This window comes from Cricetulus griseus, chromosome 3 (assembly GCF_003668045.3).
Source record: "Cricetulus griseus strain 17A/GY chromosome 3, alternate assembly CriGri-PICRH-1.0, whole genome shotgun sequence".
Lineage (NCBI taxonomy): Eukaryota > Metazoa > Chordata > Mammalia > Rodentia > Cricetidae > Cricetulus > Cricetulus griseus.
The window spans coordinates 218,843,706-218,864,848 of NC_048596.1; the positions used below are offsets into that span (position 1 = coordinate 218,843,706).

The 21,143-nt window shown below is 40.7% G+C and overlaps 1 protein-coding gene across 1 annotated transcript in view; it reads left to right on the forward strand.

The window, feature by feature from the left end:
• The first annotated feature begins 1,109 nt into the window (after positions 1-1,109).
• Positions 1,110-21,143, forward strand: part of St8sia6 (ST8 alpha-N-acetyl-neuraminide alpha-2,8-sialyltransferase 6) — an 80,890-nt gene continuing 60,856 nt past the window's right edge. The window contains exons 1-2 of the mRNA XM_035442811.1: positions 1,110-1,220; positions 2,055-2,144. The gene's annotated coding sequence lies outside the window, so the exon portion shown is untranslated. The remainder of the gene's footprint in view (positions 1,221-2,054; positions 2,145-21,143) is intronic.

Consider the following 21,143-nt stretch of genomic DNA (forward strand, 5'->3'; position numbering starts at 1 on the left):
GATCCCTGGGAGTAGGGTGGGGTGGGGTGGGGAATGTGGGAGGATTTACATATCTCCTTACTTGACTCATGGCGATCTCTTGTTTACCTCTTGCTTCTGACTCAGAGCCTTTGGAGTTCCTACTTTTCATCTTGACTGCTCCCTTCCTCTGTTCCCTTCAACTCATCAGAAAGTGGCCTGCCAATCAATCAGACATTAAAGAAGGCTCACCATCATGTCCCTTTTGGGCTGCATGCCCATCTCTAAGACAAAATCTGTCTGCCAGTCATGAATTTTCTCACCTCAGAGCTTAGAAGGGTTTTGTTTCCTTCCTCCAGAGTGTCTTAGGAAGGTAGAGGAAAAGGAAGAAGCTGAAGCTTTTGAATGAAAAAGGGGGCAGAGAGACCCAGAAGGCGAAGGAATCTAGAAGGCCCCCTGTCTGTTCTTGGGGATTGAGTGACTCCCTGAAGACAGAGGTGTCTGTCGCCCCAGTGGTGATAGAGTAACTGACCCGAAGGAAGGACTGACTGGCCTGATGACAGATTTCAGTCATGAATTTAGAGCAAGAATACAACAGATATTCATTGGCTTCTGTGTGTCAGCTGTTTTCATACATACCTGGTTTAATCCCTTTAGCTATGTTATTGGGAAGAATTAAGGAAAAGAAACTCTCAGGCTGAAGGCTAAGGCCAGAGTGAAGCCCTCAAGGCAAGGTCAGCCCCACTAACTCCAAAGATCTCATTTACTTCTTCAGACTCCATCCTGTCACCACCACTCTGCATCAGATACTCTCATTCGATTTGTAGACAGCCTGTCTGGTTTGTAGCTGGGCAATGCTATTTTGTTTTTATTAGGAAAGATAATCTCCAGTTTAAGGAAAGGTGTATGAGACAGTTCTGTTGGTACCTGGTCATCACCGTTCCACAGTTGAGCATTACAAAACCATCGTAATTCAAGGCACCACTGACTCAGTAATTCATTTCATTAGCAGTGCTGTCTGAATAAAATACACAATAAACTAGAAATAAGCAAACGCTTGGGAGTGCACTAATGCATTCCAGTGGCACAGGAAGTGCTGTAGGAGAAAGAATGAGAGAGGGGAAAGGAAGTGGTGGGGAAGGGAGGTCAGACAACAACTTGTGGGAATAAGTTCTCTCCTTCCACCACACATTTCAGGAATTGAAATCGGGTCACCTAGCTTGAAGCCGCCTTGCTGGCCCCCAGAGAGATTTTGTGAGCCTGTAGGTAACGCACACTCAGCACCTTTAGAAAGCACCTCTGAGAGCTATTGTAGAGTTAGTGGTGAATCCACCTTGCTTATCTCTTTACCTTCGTGCCCCCTCCTCTCTCACCTTTCAAACCCAGGGTGTAAAAGAAGTGTAGTCTGTCTTGTCTGTTTGCTTGGCTCCTTGCTGGTGGACCCACGCACAGTGTGTCTCCCCTGAACACTGGGTCCGTGACCCTCACTGGGTCTAAGAGTCAGCTAGTTAGCATGCCTATATCCACGGGACTTTTCGTTTCTGAGTCAGTTAAAGAACATGCATGTGTCAGTGAAGCTTGTCATGCGCAAGAATCCATTTCCTTTGTCCTTATGCTGTGTGTTAGTTTGCTTATGTGCCACCTCCGATTTCCTGAGTCCATAAAAGCAAGTATGTGGGACTCGTTCCAACAGAGGCCAGCTCTGACTATTTTCTTTATGGAGAAAACATTAATTTCCTGTGTCACTGGGTGTCTTACCCAAGACAGTTATTAAAAAATAAAGGCTATTTACATACAATGATTAAAACTACTCAGTAGCTTCTTCATTATAAATACCAACCTGAAAATAAAACACCACAAAATTAAATGCCTTCAATATGGATTTCTTTTCAGTTTGACTTTATTGTGTAATTTTTAAAAATGTAGATCCATCAGAGGTGAAAATATCAATTTCCTTTTCCAAGGAGAAATTCAGTAACAGAATGAAAATCAGGCTTCATTTGGATATACACCTTATCAATTACATCTGATTTTTGTTAATAATCTCTTACTTTCATTTTAAATCAATCTTTCTTTTCATTCTCTTTCATAAAAAGCACATATCTGGATGAGAAGCCACCCCAGCTGACAGACAAATGCGCAAATCTACAATATAGTTTGGAGTCTTTATCTAACAAAACAAGACGGTAAGTTCCACTTTTTACATTCAATTTTAAGTAAGTGTTTTGTATTCAAAGTGTTCCAATGCATCTTTGAAATCATTTGAAAAATAAGGCTGTGCTGGTTTCAGGATTGTTGAGTCTGAGAATGTCCCCTTATTGAGAAGGATGGAAGAGGGACAAACAGTGCAGAGCAAGGTCATCCCCTGGCTGTAGAACTCAGCTTATCTGTTCTAGAGCCACGTTTATTATGCACTGTGTATTCTAGCTGAGATGAAAAGCCTGCACACCCTCCTGAGAATGTGATGTGTGGTTGAGGCATTATCCTGGGAAAAATGCTCACTTGAACAAAACTTTGCTTACAACTTCAGGTTAATGGTTTACCTCTGACCTCAGCTGTTGCTCACCCATCAGTCACTGTTTGGAGTTTTCAGTCTCCAATTTTCAATAATCTATGACATCATCATCTAACTGGGGAGAAGGCAAGCCAAGATCTCTGCACTTGATGCATGGAAGAAGCATTGGTAGTCTGAGCTTCTGGTATCAGGGTCACTGCATGGGTCATAGCTGGGAAGACTAGCAGTGCTGGGCTGGGGTTCTGCACATGAAGCTTGGAGCTGGATTGTGCTTATAATTCCCATTAAGGCAGCTTGGTAAATGTCTCAAGTGGTAGGGGCTTGCTGAACACAACAGAGGCCTAGGTTCAATTCCAGTACTGCCATAAAGAAAAAGAAGTGTGTGTAGGGGGAAATCTTCCTGAAAGGAAGTATTCTAAGCTTCATTTTGCTGTGTGCTCGGCTGATAAGGGGGGAAAAGAGTAATAGGCGAGAGATGGAGCTTTCCTCGCAGGGATCTGTTCCAGGAAGATAGACCCAGGATCTGTCTCCATGTTTTCCTTCCATTCCTTATGTTAACACCCCATCTTACTTTTCATTTATAACAATGCCATATGGGAGGAGTTGAGCAGGTGATCCACTTTCTCTTCCCTGAGTGTGTGGGAGGCTGACCTGAGAAGTTAAGGTCTGTGGTCTGGTCCAGCCTGCTTTACAACTGTATCCTGAGGCAAGCCAGTTTAGGACTTTTACTTGATGCACTGAGCTCCCAGCAGGCTGTTTCTTGACTAAGGTAGAGCTGAGTGTTACCAAGGATCCAGGAGGCAGGTCCCTCTTGGGGAATGCTATGCAGGATGTGCACTTTCTTGGGTATAGCAGGGACCTGTTTCACCATGGTGCCTGCTGTGTGAAGACTCCCATGCATCTCACATAGAAACCTCATTGTCTGTTCTAGACTAGGCCCACCAAGGGAAGGCAGGACCAACAAGGCAAACCTTGATGTCCCATGCCTCTCTTTGTTTTTTTTTTTTTTTTTTTCCTAAGCCTCCTGACTACCAAGATCCTTGAAATCATTAGTAAGCATAACAATGTTGGTCGGTTCAGTGATGAGTTGATCCAGTTGGACAGCCTAATCCTGTATAAAGGAATGGACTATTAGAGACTTGCCTTCTTTTCTTCAGTTCCAGATGATGAGTGCTAAGCTTGCTGGAGAAATCTCCTGTGCTGTATGGCCTCCATGACACACCCTCTGTTCTGCTCACCCTTCTAACCTGTAATAGCTCCCCAATTTTTTTGGCTATCTTTGTTCAGAAAGGTGGACCTACACAGTCTTCATCAGCAGGCTCTGTTTGTTTATTTGTTGGATTTGAACATGTGGAGACATGCATCGGGGATCAAGAAGAGGGAGGAAAGAAAAAGACTGTTTTCCATGCAATGCCATTCCAAGTTTCCAGATTAACTATAACATATCACTGGCCAAAAGATGTACATGATGACCCATGATGACCCCTCTCCCTCCCTCCCTCCCTCCTTCCCTCCCTCCCTCCCTCCCTCCCTCTCCCTCTCCTTCCTCCCTCCCTCCCTCTCTCTCTCTCTCTTTCTCTCTCTCTTTCTCTCTCTCTGTCTCTCTCTCTTTCTCTCTCTCTCTCTCTGTGTATGTGTCTCGCTCTTTCCCTTCTCCATCCTTCCCTCACCATTTCCCTCTCCCTTCCTTTCAGCTCAGTGATATATTGTTAATAGTCCCTGTAATCTGGCCTTACCCTTGATAACAGTCCCTTCTATGAAATTTTACACAGTTTGAGCTCTCTATGTGTCCCGCAGTGACTCGAGCTTACTGTAGATGGTTTGGAACTCCTGTGTCAAGATTTCTCATTTTGTGGCTCATGCATTGTAGATGGCACTTCCCATCTGTTTTGATCCTGTTGGAGCTCTTATGTTTTGTTTTTTAGGCCTGTGGATGTTACCAGGCTTTGGTCTAGCATTTCCAGAGAGACTCTCAATTCTAAACCTTTTGTAGTTCCCTTCACATATCAGACACATGATGCTAAAAAGCAAGAGAAATGGAAGAAGAAAACATTGCTCTTTGCTCCAGTATGCCCTGTAGAAATCTGTGCACTCAGTCCCTCAAATGCATGCCAGCTTATGCCCTTGCCTCTGATTGACTTTCTCACTGATGCTGTTGAGTTTTGCTTCTTAAAGTCCCCAACAGAAGGATGATCGGTCTCTGCACATCCTGGCAAAGTACTGAGTCAGCATGGGGGAAGCTCTATAATGTTCTGACCTGAGGTGGGGGAGCTGATAGCTCTGAGTGTGCTAGGACAGAGCAGTCAACTGCAGCATGCTAATGAGAATGCCCTGGCTCATGCTCTCCTGTGCATTTTCTCCGTCTTGCCCTGTTGTTTGGGGTTTGATAGCGAGACCTTTCCTAGCTGCTCTTCTGGGGCCTGCCTTCCCATTACACACACAGTTTTCAACTAACCCATATAATTAGCCTGCATAGTATTCTGTACAGCAAAGGTCCAGGGAGAGCAGACACAAATGGCCCACTGCTAGGAAAGTGTTATTCTTGCACACAGGAGACTAATTTTTTTTTTAGTTGTATTGTCTATTGTCAGGAATTGTGCATTCTACAACCAGAGGACAATTAGGAAACTTGCAGGGGACAATTGGGAAAGCCATTCAGAGTATGGTGATTAAAATAATAAAAGAAAAGCAATTTCATTTTCTTAGAAATAATTATTTAGCCCTATTTTTGTCATGGTCTGTTAAAGACTTAGAATTTTCTCTTTTATTGGGCAATTTGTCCCTTTCAGGTTGCTAAAATAGGTGTTAGGAGACAGAGTTACAGTGGGAGGGGGAAAAAAGCACTCTTTTTTTTCTACCTAGTGTTGACTACATTTTTGAATAAAAGAACAATTAAGCAGTAAAATTAGGACAATCAGAAGAATGAGTCTTATGCATGGCAATTTCTCTCTCACTCTCTGTCACTTTCTCTCTCTCTCTCTCTCTCTCTCTCTCTCTCTCTCTCTCTCTGTGTGTGTGTGTGTGTGTGTGTGTGTTATGTGTACTTGTTAATTCGGTTGTGTGGACATGTGTATGCACTTGGGCGTTTGCCCATGAAGACCAGAAGTGGATGTTGAATGTCTTGTCAATCACTCACCATTCTCAGTCTGAGACAAGGTCTCTCATCGAACCCAAAGCTCATCAACTTTGCTAGCCAATTTGGCTGGTTATTGTATTTCTTCCTCTCCCTGTCCTGCTTTTTAGATGGACCCTGGGACTAACCATACCTGGGACTAAGCATGTGACACTCATGCTTACTCAGCAGGCACTGTACTTACACTTTTGGTTCCAAGATTCTTTATTCTCTGTTTCAAACCATGAGTTCCAAGGTGAGCAGGGTCTTGTTTTTAGTTCTGTCTCTTGTGCCTGCACATGAATTAGTTGCTTCTTAAACATGTATGGAATAAGCAAGTTAATTAAGTCTGCAAAATACTTACTATACCATATAATCTGTAAATATTAAAAATTAATCACTCAATCCAGAAATTTTAACTCTTTTGATGCCAATTTTCCTGTATGTGACTCTTTCCCTTACTTCAGGCTTGTAGGATTGATTTTCTAACTAATCCTTTGCCCCTGACTATCTCCAGATTTCTCCAGTATAATCCTTTTCACTGGGTTTTCTACCAGGTAGAAATATTAAACTGTATTAAAAATACATCCTTACCATTACTAGTTTGCCCATTTCTCGTTATGGAAAACTTATTATTTATATTTTTTTGCTTATATGCCTAGAAAAATGGTTGTATATATATCCAGACTGTCTGGATATCTTCAGACAAATGAAGGCATTTACCTCAAAGCAGTTGCTTCAAAGATGGCCTAGGTGGAGTCATAATTGTCCCTTTCTTGCTTTTTCTGACTGTTGTTATTAGTCAGATTTTCTTTGTTGTAACCAATACCAAAGACGAGCTTAAGAAGAGAAAGGTATTCTGGGGCCATAGTTTTAGATATTCTTGTACACAATTAGACAGATAGAAAACTTTTAGGCCTCTGGTGAGAGAGAAGTATGTGGTGGCAGAGCAAAGCTGTTTACCACTTGGCTGGAATGCAAAGTCAAAGTGAATCCCACAATTCCCTTCAAAGGCTCACCTCTAGTAACTTTAAACTTCCTACCAGGCTCTACCGTTAAAGGTTCTCTTGTTCTCAAGAGTCATACTGGGACTGAGCCCTTCATGTATGAGTTTTGAGGGATGTTTAACATTCAGACGTTAGCAATTTTTGAATCTTTTCTTCTTTGTGGGTTCAGGACTTCCTCCATAAATAAAAGTTCTGTGTATTTAGTTTCCATTGTTTGGCCAGAATGATGAACTACTCTAGTGAAATCTCTTAGAACTCATTGTCTTAATGCAAAATTCCATTCGACTACTCTCAGTGTTCAATATTTCTTCCTGATGAGGTAGCTCCCTTGGGAGTCTTCCCCTTGAATATTGACTCAGGGATTCTGATAGTCACCTCTAACAGGCAGTGTGCTGAAAAGACAAAGGAAAATCCCATACTCTACACAGCTTACAGGAGACTCCAGTGTCACACATTCTACTGACTGCTTTGAGACAGCAGACTGTGAATGAATCTGATGTGGGGTTGGTGCTTGGGTTGTAGTGTCTGTCTAGGCAGATGCTTGCAGGGAAATAAAAAGACAGGATAGAAGGAGAATACTGTCAGTGGAAGTCAACCAGGCGTTTCTATTCCATATGTTTCCAGTAGCTTTACCATTCCAATCATCCTACTAATTACAGGTTTGTCTTAGGGTTTTGATTGCTGCAATGAAACACTATGGCCAAAAGCAAGTTGGGGATAAAAGGATTTATTTGGCTTACACTTCCCTATCACCATTCATCAATGAAGGAAGTCAGGACAGGAACTCAAACAGGGCAAGAAGCTGGAGGCAGGAGCTGATGCAGAAGCCACGGAGGGTTGCTGCTTCCTGGCTTGCTCAACATGGCTTGCTTAGTCAGCTTCCTTATAGAACCAAAAACCATCAGCCCAGGGATGGCACCACCCACAATGGGCTGAGCCCCCACCCCCATTGATCACTAATTTAAAATTTGTCTTAAGACCAGATCTTATGGAGGTATTTTCTTAAATCAGATTCCCTGCTCTCAGATGACTTTAAATTGTTGTCAAGCTGACATAAAACTATCCAGCACAGACCTCCTAAGGTGTCTCTTTAAATGAAAAGATGTAGTTCTTTTAAGCAACATCTTAGGCTGGGAATGTAGTTCATTGATAGACGGCTTGCCTATCACATGCACAAGAGACTCTGGGTTTGATCCTAGTGGCACATAAAATTGTTAATCATGGTTGTAACCTCTGTACTTGGGAGGCAGAAACAGGAGAATCCAAAGATCAAGATTCTCTTCAGTTCTGTAGGAAATTTGAGGCCGGCCTGGGCTAGAGAGCCTGTCTCAAAAAGAAAAAGAAAAAAACAAAGGAAGAAAAGAAAGAAAAAAACCCAATCTGGAGAGGGATGGCTAAGTGGTTAAAAGCACTGTTTGCTCTTTAAGAAGGCCCTGGTTCAATCCCCAGGAACTGTTTGTAATTCCAGTTCCAGGGGATACAACACCCTTATCTGACCCCCAAGGGCATTGTACACATGAGGAACACAGACACACATGCAGGCAAAATACCCAGATGCACAAACAATAAAATTTAAAAAATTAAAAGCAAAGTAAAAGTGTAATAGGAATCTTGTATATCTTTTGAATCCTTGAGCATTTTACGTGGCATCTCTAGTGAGAGGATTCATGGTCTTCCTCAGAAGTAAGTGTAAGCCTTGTAACTTTCTGCAAAATCACCAAAGCATGAAAGACCCACTTTGTATTCAGACAGCTTTCTTGGGTAAGGTACAATGCTCAGAATTATTATTCAGAACTTCTATCTGGCACTGCAGGGCTGTGACTGGACCATAGACTACCCAGTCAGTATGTACATTACTATTGCATGCCATTCCATTTTCGATTACAGTAGAATTTTCTGAAGGATATCTCCTTGGTGGGACAGCATAAAGGTGCTTGTTAAGGAGGTGCTGTATTGCAGGGTGAAATGGGAAATGGATTGAAGACTGGCCTAAAACTTTGTCATTCTTTATTACCCTGGAGAGAACAACATGACCTGAATTACTGTGTGAGAAGAGATGGTGTAAATTACAGCAGATCAGCCAGAGTGTGAGCATTTCACTTGACAGCTTGCTAACAAAGCAAGGATTCCTAAATCTCAACTTGTCTGGTGGACAGAAAGATTTCTCAGTCATATGCAAGATATTTTTGGCCTAGAATGATACATGACTTGCTTCCCTTCAACTTTAAACCCATGATGCCTTAGTTGCTTCTGAAGGTGACACACACAATTTTGTCTCTCTGTTCATCTCTGACCTTCTAACCTGATCCTTTCTGGTTAGCTTTTAAGAACCCCAAGATCTAGCATGCCTTCTTGTCATTGGTGAAGAGAATTAGGTCAGAAAATAGCAGGTGAAGAGCAAAAAGCCTATCACTGAACAGAAAGTAAGATTAGTACATTAAGAAACTGGAGAGATGGCTCAGTGGTTAAGGGTGCTTGCTTATCCTTCGGAGGGCCCAAATGTGCTTCTCAGTACCCATACTGAGCAGTTTCCAACAGCCTGTCACTCCAGCTACAAAGTCCTCTTTTGGCTTCTGCAGGTACTTGCACACATGTGGGATACACACAAAAAGGGATTGAAACCTTGCTGATATCAGATTTTAAGTTGGGAGACACATGAGCTGATATTGAAGTGTGTACAACTTCCTGCATTTTCAACAAAACATATGTCTCCAACCTATTAAAGAGGTGTTCAATGATTCCCTGCACCTTAACGAGCACAAGAAAATGGACTGGAGAACTTGAAGGAATATTTTCTTAAGTTCTTCGAACCAATATGCAATTTCTGGTTTCAGTACATTTGTTTATCTTTTTTTTCTTTGAATTAGAAACCAGATTGTTTTACATGTCAGTCCCAGTTCCCTCTCCCCCCCCTTCCCCTACCCACCCCCAACTATAGCCCTACCTATCACATATCCTTTCTACTCCCCCGGATGGTGAGGCCTTCCATAGGGTGTCATCAGAGTCTATCATATCCTTTGGGATAGGGCCTAGGCCCATCCCTGTGTGTATTGGCTCAGGGAGTATTCCTCTATATAGAATGGGCTCCCAAAGTCCACACCTATGCTAGGGGTAAGTACTGAACTACTAGAGGAGGTCCCATAGATTTCCGAGGTTTCCTCACTGAAACCCATGTTCCTGGGGTCTGGATCAGTCCCATGCTGGTACCCCAGCTATCAGTCTGGGGACCAAGAATTCCCCGATGTTCAGGTCACTTGTTTCTGTGGGTTTCACCAGCCTTGTCTGGACCCCTTTGCTCATCACCCGTCCTTCTCTGCAACTGGATTCCAGTTCAGTTCAGTGATTAGTTGTGGGTGTCTGCTTCTACTTCCACCAGCTGCTGGATGAGGGCTATCGGGTGGCATATAAGTTATCAATCTCATTATCAGGGGAGGATATTGAAGGTAGCCTCTCCTCTGTTGCTTAGGCTGTTAGCTGGTGTCATCTTTTTAGATCTCCAGACATTTCCCTAGTGCCTGATTTCTCTGTAAACCTAAAATGTCTCCCTCTATTATGGTATCTCCATTCTTGTTATCTTCTATTCTTCCCCTGACTCAACCTTTCTGCTCTCTCATGTCTTCCTCACCCCTCCTCTTCTCTCCTTCTCATTCTCCTAGCTCCCTCCCCCCTCTTCCGGTGCACATTTGCTTATTGTTTGAAGAAATCTGATTCCCTAAGGTTAAAAAGAAGGAAAAAATAGGATGATGACTTATTCCAAATCAGCTGACCTAGTCAAGGAAGGATAAAGATAATCTCCCCCACCGTGTTTTCCTGATATTGGAAAATAACCACCACAATCCCAAATTCCTTAATCAATACTCAGTCATGGTTACGTGCTGTCATTTTCACAGTGCAAAGTGTACTATTTTAAATGTTTGTTTCAAAGGAAAATGGAAAAAAATTGACTTTCTGGTTAAGGTTGATTATGGGTACACATCAACCATTTGAAAAAAAGACTTTAGTGGGAAGATTAAGACAATAGAAAGCATCACATGTAAAGTCACTGAGAAATAATTAGAATTACTTCCAATTTTACAAGGACACAAATGTTATCTTCAAAATCTCGCACTAAATCACTTATGTATTTCTTGTGGTAGCCAGACCTTCAGGATAGTTCTGAAGGTCATCTTAGTGGCACTAAGTGGAACCAGTAGGCTAGTACGAGATGCGATGGGTGAATTCCCAGATTGTGATGAAAGACTGTGACCTCTGCTTTGCTGCCCAGTGATTGTTTGATGTCATAGAAATCAGCCGCCATGCCGTGAATCTTAGTAGGATCCTCATGACAAGGACCTGCTACCTGCTATCAAGGGCTAGCATCATCTTGTCAGCCATATGAAGGAGATGCTTAGAAGTGGACCTTCAGCTCCAAACAATGTCTTGAGGCTGCAACCTAGTGAGAGATGATGCATCGCCATTCAGCTAAGTGGCTCACAAATTCCAGACCTGTGTGATCATAGATACTTATTACTTTAATGGTTAAGCTTTTTATTAATTGACCACATACTCAGACAACTAATTAAGTTTTCAATTCATAATGTTTTTCATCATTATAGTCTCATCTTAATAACAGTAGTTGTTATGACCATCATGGTCACTAACAGTGATGACCACAACTTCCTATTTTGTGACTCCATGTTATTACAGCTATTTTAAATGTTTTCAGTCATTCTCCAGAGTAGATTTTATTATTGTAAACCCACAAATATTACAAATGAGCCCCAGATGCTTCTTTGGTTTGCAGAACATGAGACAGTTATCATGGCTCAGCCAGGACTTATTTTTGTAGGTTCTGATCTTAGTATCTCTATAATACCACTCACAGTGAGTACAGGGTCATAACTCACAAATTTTGACAGAGAAAGACATCTGATTTTATTTTATTTATCTAAGCAATTCATCTCAAAATGCTGTATTCATTCATTTCCTTTTTCATACCTATTTTACTTAAGCTTCTATAATGTAACTACATTGACATAGTAGTGTTACCTTTCATAGAGTTACCTTAATTGTAGCATGGGTGATCAAGTGCCTTCTCTTGGTTAGAAATGATTGGTGGCTAATTATATCTGAAACTTTGTGTTGGAGTCATATATTACATTTTAATGTCAGACACATATAGCAAGTAGTATATTACTGGCTTTATACCATCCAAAGAAGGCATGTTTTCAGTCTGTACCCTGTCAATACACCTTACATTCACTCAAGAGCTTTCTCAAAGTGTATGTGGTTGAGACTTCCTAAGTAAGGAGCATGTCTGTAAAGACTTTTTTGTTGTTGTTGTTGCAGTACTAGGTGTTGGACCCAGAGTCTTAGGCTGGCTGTCTAGCACTGAGCTACATTCACAGCTCGTCACATTTTGTCTCAGTTCACAGTATATTAAGCCAGTTAATTATTTAAACAGATACTTGCAACACATTGGTTTTCGTTCTCATTTTCATTGTTAATTTCTCCTCGTTTCCCCTCATTTTTGACACTGAGTGTGTTCTGGGCTAGGTATGGTAGTTCATGTCTTTTAACCCCAGCAATCTGGAGGCAGAGACATGCTGTGGAATATTCCTGTACACTTTGTAAATTATGCTCTGATTGGTTTAATTAAAAAGCTGACTGACCAATAGCCAGGCAGGATGAGGTTAGGCAGAAAAACCACAATAAGGAAGGGCAAAAGAAGTGTAGAGTCAGAGGAGATGCCAGCCATCCAGCAGGGGAACAAGACATGCTAGAGGACAGGTAAAGCCATGAGACATGTGGCAAAACATAGATTAATTAAAATGGGTTAATTTAAATGTAAGAGCTAGTTAGCAATGAGCCTAAGTTATTGGCCAAGCATTTGTAATTAGTATTAAGCTTCTGAATGATTATTTAAAAATGGCTGCAGGATGGGGCAGGACAGAGAAACTTCCACTTACATATGGTGCCCAAGGTGGACACTTACATCCACATAATACCTGAAAAGGCTTAAAAAGGCTTCTAAACACAGAGAAACAGAGCTGTAGTGCTATGAGTTTGAGTTTGAGGCCAGCTTGGTCTATATAGAGAGATTCAGGCAGTCAGGGATACATAGTGAGACCCTGTCTCAAAAACAAAGCAAAATAAGCAATCAATCAACATCTACCATCAGCAAAACAGCCAACTAAACAAACAAAATAAAACAGAATTTAAAAAAAAAAAACCAAATCCAGCATGTCCTCCACTTATCTGGACCTCCTCCTAAACTGCTCTCTCCAGTCATTGTCTCTGCCCCTATCTCATTTCTAGTGTGTCTGTCTGGAACTGTCTCAGGCTTATAACTTTGGAATTACCTGCAATTCTTCTCACAAAAGCATATTCAAACTACCATTAAGCTTTAGTGACCACCATCACATAACATCCAGAGGCCAGAAACCTCTTACTACCCTCAACACCATGGTATGAGCCTCTTTCATCTCTCTTATTCTTTCACCTCTTGCTCCTTTAGAGTTTCTTAACAAACAGAACAGAGAAATACTATATTTGTTAATCAGATAGAGATATATTTGCTTCCAATATCTTCTAATTTCACTTAAAATGAAAGTCAATGTTTTATAAAGGCTACAAGAAACTTTTCTTTGCAGAATTTTTACATATATAAACATATTTATGATATATTTTTATAAATATGCATATATATAATTATGCACCAGTAATAGTAGAACAAAGCTATAGTGTGCCAAGAAAATGAAAGGGCATAATCAGTTAATAATTAATATAACATGTGGCTGGGTTTTAAACATTAATAGTTTTAAATAATAATAATGTCACAAAAAGGGGAATAGATCCATATAGGAAGAATGTTTCTATCTATCATAATATAAATTGGAAGCTGATTTTGCTGTTGAGATTGTAAAAATGATTAAAATCATTCGAATTTTCCATTAGATTAGATAAATGTCCTCAAGGCAAGAAAGGTATAAAGGAGTGATGCATGTACCACAAAAGAAGAGTCATAAAATACATACCAAACAAGTAAAATAGCAGCTGCCAATATAACAATATAATCATCACCATTCCATTTGAATGGAGCAGAGACTTCAAACTGGGATTAAAAGATGGGATACAACTTTCTGTTGTCTACAAAAGACAGACATTGGTCTCAAAAGATAAAACAGACCGGAATTAACAGATTATGTTATCCAAACAGTGACCACATAAGAACTGGAATAGCTTTAGTGATACCAGACAAACCTGACATTTTTGGAGACATGGTCTCCCAGTGTAGACCAGGATAGCCACAAACTAGTAATTTCCCTACCCCAACCATCTGACTGTTGTGTTCACAACAATTTTCACTCTGAAACAGTCTTATAAAACAAAATAGTGTTAATGAATAAAAACAAAGATTTTATGATAACTGAAAGGGTAGGATTGTATAATAACTATATGCATCTAATAGCAGAGAATTACAGTATAAGAAACAAAAGCTAGGTGAATAGCTCAGAGTAGAGAGCTTGCCTAACACAATGAGGTTCTAAGCTGATCCTTACCATTAAAAAAAAAAAAAAACATGACAGAAGACAAAGGTAATTTGACCATAGTAATTGAAACTGGGCATGGTAGCTCATGTCTGTAATATCAGCATTTTTCAAGGATGAGGCAGATGAGTTTCTGTGAGTTTGAAGCCAGCTTGGTTTAGACAGTGAGTTCCAGGACACCAAAGTACAGAATGAGAACCTGTGTCAGAACTGCATCTCTCTTACCTGCCATTAAAAAGACTCTAACACTCCACTTTCAGTGATGAATGGAACAACTGAATAGGTACAAGAAATGCCTACCCGGAGAACATTATCAATCAACTAGATTGAACAGATATCTATGAATACTCAACAGAATGTACCTCCCCAAACATAGGAAACACTTTCTGGGATAGTCTCTATGCTGGCTCATTAAAAAGTTAGTATGCTACTACATGTCCCCATCCAGTTATGCCAGCACCGTTTGTTGAACATGTTCTCTTTGTTCCAGCATATAAATTTGGATTTTTTGGTCAAAAATCAGGTGTTCATAGGTGTGTGGGTTAATATCAGGGTTTTCAACTCTATTCCATTGGTCTACCCGTCTATTTTTGTGCCAATGCCAAGATGTTTTCAGGACTATAGCTGATAGACCCAAGCCTTTCACCCTGCACAAAACTATTAGAAGATAAAGTGGGAAATACCCTTGAATTAATTGGTACAGGAGATCGATTCCTGAACATAACACCAGTAGCACAGACACTGAGATCAACAATTGGTTCCTACAATCCCTCCTCCCTTTCTTCAGGAGGACTCCTGGAGCTCAGCCCAGTGCTTGGCTATGGATCTCTGCATCTGCTTCTATCAGTTACAAGATAAAGGCTCTCTGATGACACTTAGGGTATTCCCTAATCTGATAATAGATGTCTAGTTCACACACTCTCTCCACCATTGCTAGGAATCTTAGCAGGGACATTCTTGTAGATTCCTGGGAGTTTCCCTGGCACCAGGTTTCTCCCTAACCTTGAAATGGCACTCCATATCAAGATGTCTCTTGTTACTCTCCCCCTATGTCCAGCTCCCAACCTGTCTCCCATTCCCAGCCCTCCCAACCTTCTCCCTCAAGTTCCCATTTCCTCTCACCCCCAGTTTACTCAGGAGATCAATTCTAGTTCCCCTTCCCAGGGAAATCAAAGCATCCCTTTTCAGGCCCTCTTTGTTCTCTAGCCTCTCTGGGGCTGTGGATTGTAGATTGGCTATCCTGTTCTTTACTCTTAATATTTACTTATGAGTAAGTACATACATACCATGCTTGTCTTTCTGGCTCTGAGTTACCTTACTCTGAATGAGACACCATGACCACAGCAACACTTATAAAGGAAAACATTTAATTGGGACTGTTTTACAGTTCAGAAGTTTAGTGCATTATTGTCATGGTGGGAAGCATGACAGCATGCAGGCACACATAGTGCTTGGAGAGGTAGCTGAGAGTTCTACATCCAGATTCTCAGGCAGCAGGAAGACAGAGTAACACTGGGCCTGGGTTGAGCATTTGAGAGCCCTATCCCCTAGTGATGCACTTTCTCCAACAAAGTCACATCTATTCAAACAAGGTCAGACCTCCTAATAATGCTACTCCCTATGAGACTTTAGGGACCATTTTCTTTCAAACCACATACCTATATTCATCTGCAGATTTTGTTGTATTACAGCTTCTGGTTGTAGACCTGGAGTAAGGCCTGAGGTTCTGCACTTCCAACAAACCTGTGCTATGTAATACAATATTGCTAGCCTAATGACACTTGTGTGAGGCCTGTGACATAATAGTTATTCTTCTTTCTGACTTCATCTACTGACATTTGGTCAATGTCACCTTGACTATCTTGGTCCTTGACTATACCTGTTCACCTTTCCTTCTTCTTTTTGCCCAGAATGTCTTCCTCATACCCATACTCCCATATATGCACGGCCTGACTACTCCTTTCAAGTCTCCACTCAACTCTTACTTCCTACTTTAAAAGCTTTTCTAGCCACTCTATTAAAAAATGCCACCATGTTCTACTACCATGCCCCATTATCTTGCTTGTTTGCTTTTCATTACTTAGTGCATAGAAAAACTTAAATATGATACCAATCTGTGTGTTAACTAGATTTACTGTGGTCTTCTCCTATTAAAATACAAACATCATGAGAGCATGGATTTTTATGTTTAGTTTGCTGTATTATTGATGCTCAGAACAGTGACTAATCCACAGCAAGTGCCCAGTAAATATTTATCAAATAAATATTTGAAAATAAAAGGGTAAGTACTGTAGCTGTGTGTAGTGAATAAATGTTGCAAAATATACAGGAGGGAAGAGGAGGGAAGGGTTATCTCCGCTTGTGTGAGTCAGATGAAATTGAAAAGCAAAGGGTTAGTAGCCACCCACACATGTCCAAAAAAATCTTACACTCTAGCCACTATATTTCCTTGACTACTGTAACTCTCTTTTCCTATATGATGCTGCTCAAGGAGGAGGAAATACTATATTTTTTGGTTCTCTCAGACTGATTGCAATATATAAGATATTTCTACAATTTGACATTAGCCACTCTGGCTCCTTGACTTTTATAACTCACTCTTCCTATATGATGCTTCTCAAGGATCAGGAATACTATATTTTATTGGTTCTCTCAGACTGTTTGCAATATATAAGATATTTCTACAATTTGACACTAGCCTACTGGTTTCATCTCTGAATATCCACTTATATGTCTGTAAATTCCTTTCTATAAGATTGAAAAGCAGGTTATCATTTTTATCTTTCAAAATTTCATACTGGTCATATGAAAATCTTAAACAGGATGCCCATTCTTTGCTTATTTACTGTTTGTATTCTGCTCATGTATTTGCATGTTGCATATATCTGTGCAAAAAGAACTTTCCAGATACTGAAAATAACACTTTGTTTTCTTCTGTGAGGTTGTGATTTATTTTTACATTGTATCAAAAGATTCCACTGAAGCAAAATCCAGGTATTCCCAAGTATACTTGGGAATATATTCCCAGTATATTCCCAGTATACTGAGAGACACTACCTTGAATAGGCTTGCATTGGTCTTATGTAGGGTTTTCTGTCCATCCAGGCATGGTCTCTGTATTTGACCATTCCTGGGGTTAGTTAGGACTGACTGTATTAGTTGGGATTCTCCGGTTAGGCTCAGCCAGGGAATAAATAGCAAGAAGAAGAGAAAGTAGGAGGGCTTCTATATTACCCTGGATCTCCCTTGGGGTTGGGAGAGGCATCACTACATTTTCCATCATGGGCCACAGATTCTGATTAGTGGCCCTATGCTGGCTAGATTTCTTTGTCACCTTGACACAAGCTCTGGTCATCTGGAAACATGTCTCCACCAAACTGACCTATAGGCCACCCTGCAGGGCATTTTCTTGATTGATGATTGATGTAGGAAGACCCAGTGCATCATGGACAGTGACCCCTGGGCAGATTGTCCTGGTTGATACAGGAAAGCAGACTGAGTAAGCTACAGGGATTAAGCCAGTAAGTAGCATTCCTCCATGGCCTTTGCTTCTCCCTCCGGGTTACTGTTCTGATTCCTGCCTTGCCTTTGCTTCGTGATGGACGGTAAACTGTAAGCTGAAATAAACCCTTCCTTTCCCAAGTTGCCTTTGATCATGGTGTTTATCATAAACCAGACAGTCCCTCTTCACCTGCCACTGTAGCTCTTTCTGGAGACCCCATAGATGTGGGATGATAACAGCATTTCCTGGTCTACCTCTTTCCTAGCCCTACTGTGCATCACCAATTAGTGCAACCTTTATCATACCTTCCCACCTGGATAGGAGCTAAAACATTACCTACCAATTTGCTTAGGCTAGTCACAGCTTGTAGGATTTCCTCCCATGTCTCTACACAGTAAATAAAGATACCCCCAAATTTTAATTTCCTAAGACAGAGAAATCATCCCTTTATTAAAAAAAAACAATGTCAGACATTTTTAAATAATGTGCTATAGTCCCCTGGAGAATTCATTTGGGCTGAGGACAAGTACATTGGTACTTTTAGGAGTTACTCTCTGAAGCTATTCAGTAATATTTATTTAACCTTCCAGAGAGCCATTAGACATAATGGAGAGAATGAAAGTTTGAGGTACCCCCTTCCATGCTGGTTGACAATACCCACAGCATTCTAATTGGAAGTTAGCCTCATATAGAATTGAAAACCAAAGTAAATCAAAGTCTTCTGTTGTGGATGAAGATGTGTGGTGATACATTACTTACGATTTATTAAAGCTTGCCTGAGGATTCAAAAAGCAAAGTCAGCCACAAGCCATAGAAGCCAAGCACATACCTTTGATCCAAGCAGCCAGAAGCTAGGAGGTGGTGGTATACCCGGGACTCAGGATTAAGAGGTAGATGGATCTCTGTGAGTCCAAGGCCACCCAGATCTACACAAGATTGATCCAGTCCTAAAGAGAAACAGCTCACACAAAGATGATCTCAGCACCTGGGATCACATGCCTTTAATCCTAGCATTAGAGAGGTATATAAGACAGGAGCAAGGTCTCAGTACCAGTCATTCATTCTCCAGCCACACTGAGAATAGGAATGCCCCAGCCCTTTTAGAAGTAAGAGCTCTCTGATAGCTTGGCTGTTTCACTTCCCTGATCTTCAGGTTGAATCCCAAAATTCTGTCTCTGGGTTCATTTATTTGTCATATTACAAAGACAGATGAAGAAACAGTGCTGCTGCATGGCTCCACTCATTCAGTGCCCACATGCTTATTTTCATTTAACTTCCATGTGCTCATTAGCCATGCTTTTAAAAAGTATTTCCCAGTAGAAATGACTAGATGGGTGAGTGGACTAAAAATCTTACAGCACTGTATTGACTTACAGGATTTATTTATGTATTTGTTTATGTCTGTGTGTACATGTTTGCGTGCAAGTGTCAGGAAGTGATCATGCAGAGGCCAGAAGTCAAAATTGTGTGTTTTCCTCAGTCACCCTCTACCTTATTCTTTGAGGCAGAGTCTCTCACTTATCCTGGTGCTTACTGATGCATCTAGACAGGGATCCTTCTATCTCTACCTCCCCATCACTGGGATTGCAGTGTGTGCTGCCATGCCTACTTTTTATTTGGGCTCTGGGGATCAAACATAGATCCCCATGCTTGGGTAGCAAGCAATTTACAGACTACTCATCTTTCTAGTGCCAAAGGTCTTATTTCATGCAGAGTTGAGCTCTGGTAATGGCTGCAAATGATTTTAAGCCATACAGCATTGCACAGCAGCTGACATGATAGTATTGTGCTGCTCCTACACATTTCAGTGGGCATGGGAGGGTAGGCATTCAATGCAAAGAGGTACTGTAAGAATTTAAATGAGTGTCACAGATGGCCAAATGGGACTAATAAATGAATATCCCCAGGATAACTTCATGGCACCTAATAAGTGCCCAATAAATATGTGATTCTTCAATTAATTACTCATAAATTAAAGTATCTTAAAGGCCCAATTTTTTCTTAATTGACATAAAACCAGTCACAGCATGTGGATATTCATCTTCAAGGAAATATTTATTGAAAGAATACTGAGACACTTGATATGATATTTATTTAATATCATTTACTATGTTATTTTATAATGTGTCTCATTTTGAGTATTACTAATGATGACTTAAGTAGACAGTATTTACTCTATTGCTACATTATTTAGTGTGATTTACTGTGTGTCTTGGGACCAGAAAATGTTTCTGATGAGATTAATTTCCAGTTTCATTGTAAAAATAAATGAGATGCCACATGATATATTAGAAAGGGAACAGGAATGTAAATCAAAAGAAATTAATTCTTAACTCATCCACTTACAATGCAATATTGAGGAAGATGCTTACCTCCATGGACATTTTAGCTTTATTCTTTTGTAAAAATGTAAGTCACAGAGCTTCTTCTCAGGACTTTAGGGTAGCATTTATACCTCATAAACTAAAAGTCATAGTTTTGTGCAGTTACTTTATCAGCACAGTGAGATACAGTATGATTGGCATATTTCAATATTAATGTAAATTGGAGCCAGCTCCAATTTAACAGAAGATGTGCATCACTAAAATGAAATGCTTTGAATACTGTCTTAGGGTTTTATTGCTGTGAAGAGACACCATGATTATGGCAACTCTTATAAAGGAAAACATTTTACTGGGGCTGCCTTACAGTTCAGAGGTTTAGTCCATTATCATTATGGCAGAAAGCATGACAGCATGCAGGCACACATAGTGCTGGAGAGGTAGCTGAAAGTTATATATCCAGATCCTCACACAACAGGAAGAGAGAGTGACACTGGGCCTGGCTTGAGTGTTTGCAACCTCAAAACACAACCCTAGTGACATATTTTCTTTAACTATACGTGTTTCTGTGATTCATTTATTTTAGTAGTAAATAGCAAACTTAATGTTTACAGACTAAACTTGATATAGAGGCAGGGATGATTTTAAAATGACCCAAAGATTGCTTTTTTTTTTTTAATAAAACCAAGTAAAAATGTCATCAACTCAAGAGAATCCACACCAGATCTTAGTGAACACAAAATCACCTTTAATATCCCAGGGTAACAATTGACATTTGGATCTTTTAGAGCAGTTTTGCTTGAGTGTTTGGACAACTCTGAATCAGCTTTGCTTGATGAGTCAGGTGTAGCCACACCCGGCTTCCTTGGCGCAACTTTGTAAGGCTGACACTACAATGAACAGTGAATGTTTGTGAGTTAGACTAGCAACACACAACTAGGAGGAAGTGTAGGGACTTTAGTGGAATTGGCACAGGGGGCAGACAACAGCCCTTTATTTTGTCACATTTGCCAACTCCTGTGGAAGAAATGATCTCACACTGGCCAATTTCAAGCCACCAGTGGTTTCACCTCCTGTGCACAACATTCCTGAAAGTTAAACAGCCGGGCTACTACACGTTCTTATGAGCTAGCTCCAGCTAGTGAAAGAACACTGAGGAAGGGAAAAGAGGCTACCCACATTCACCCTAGACCAACAAC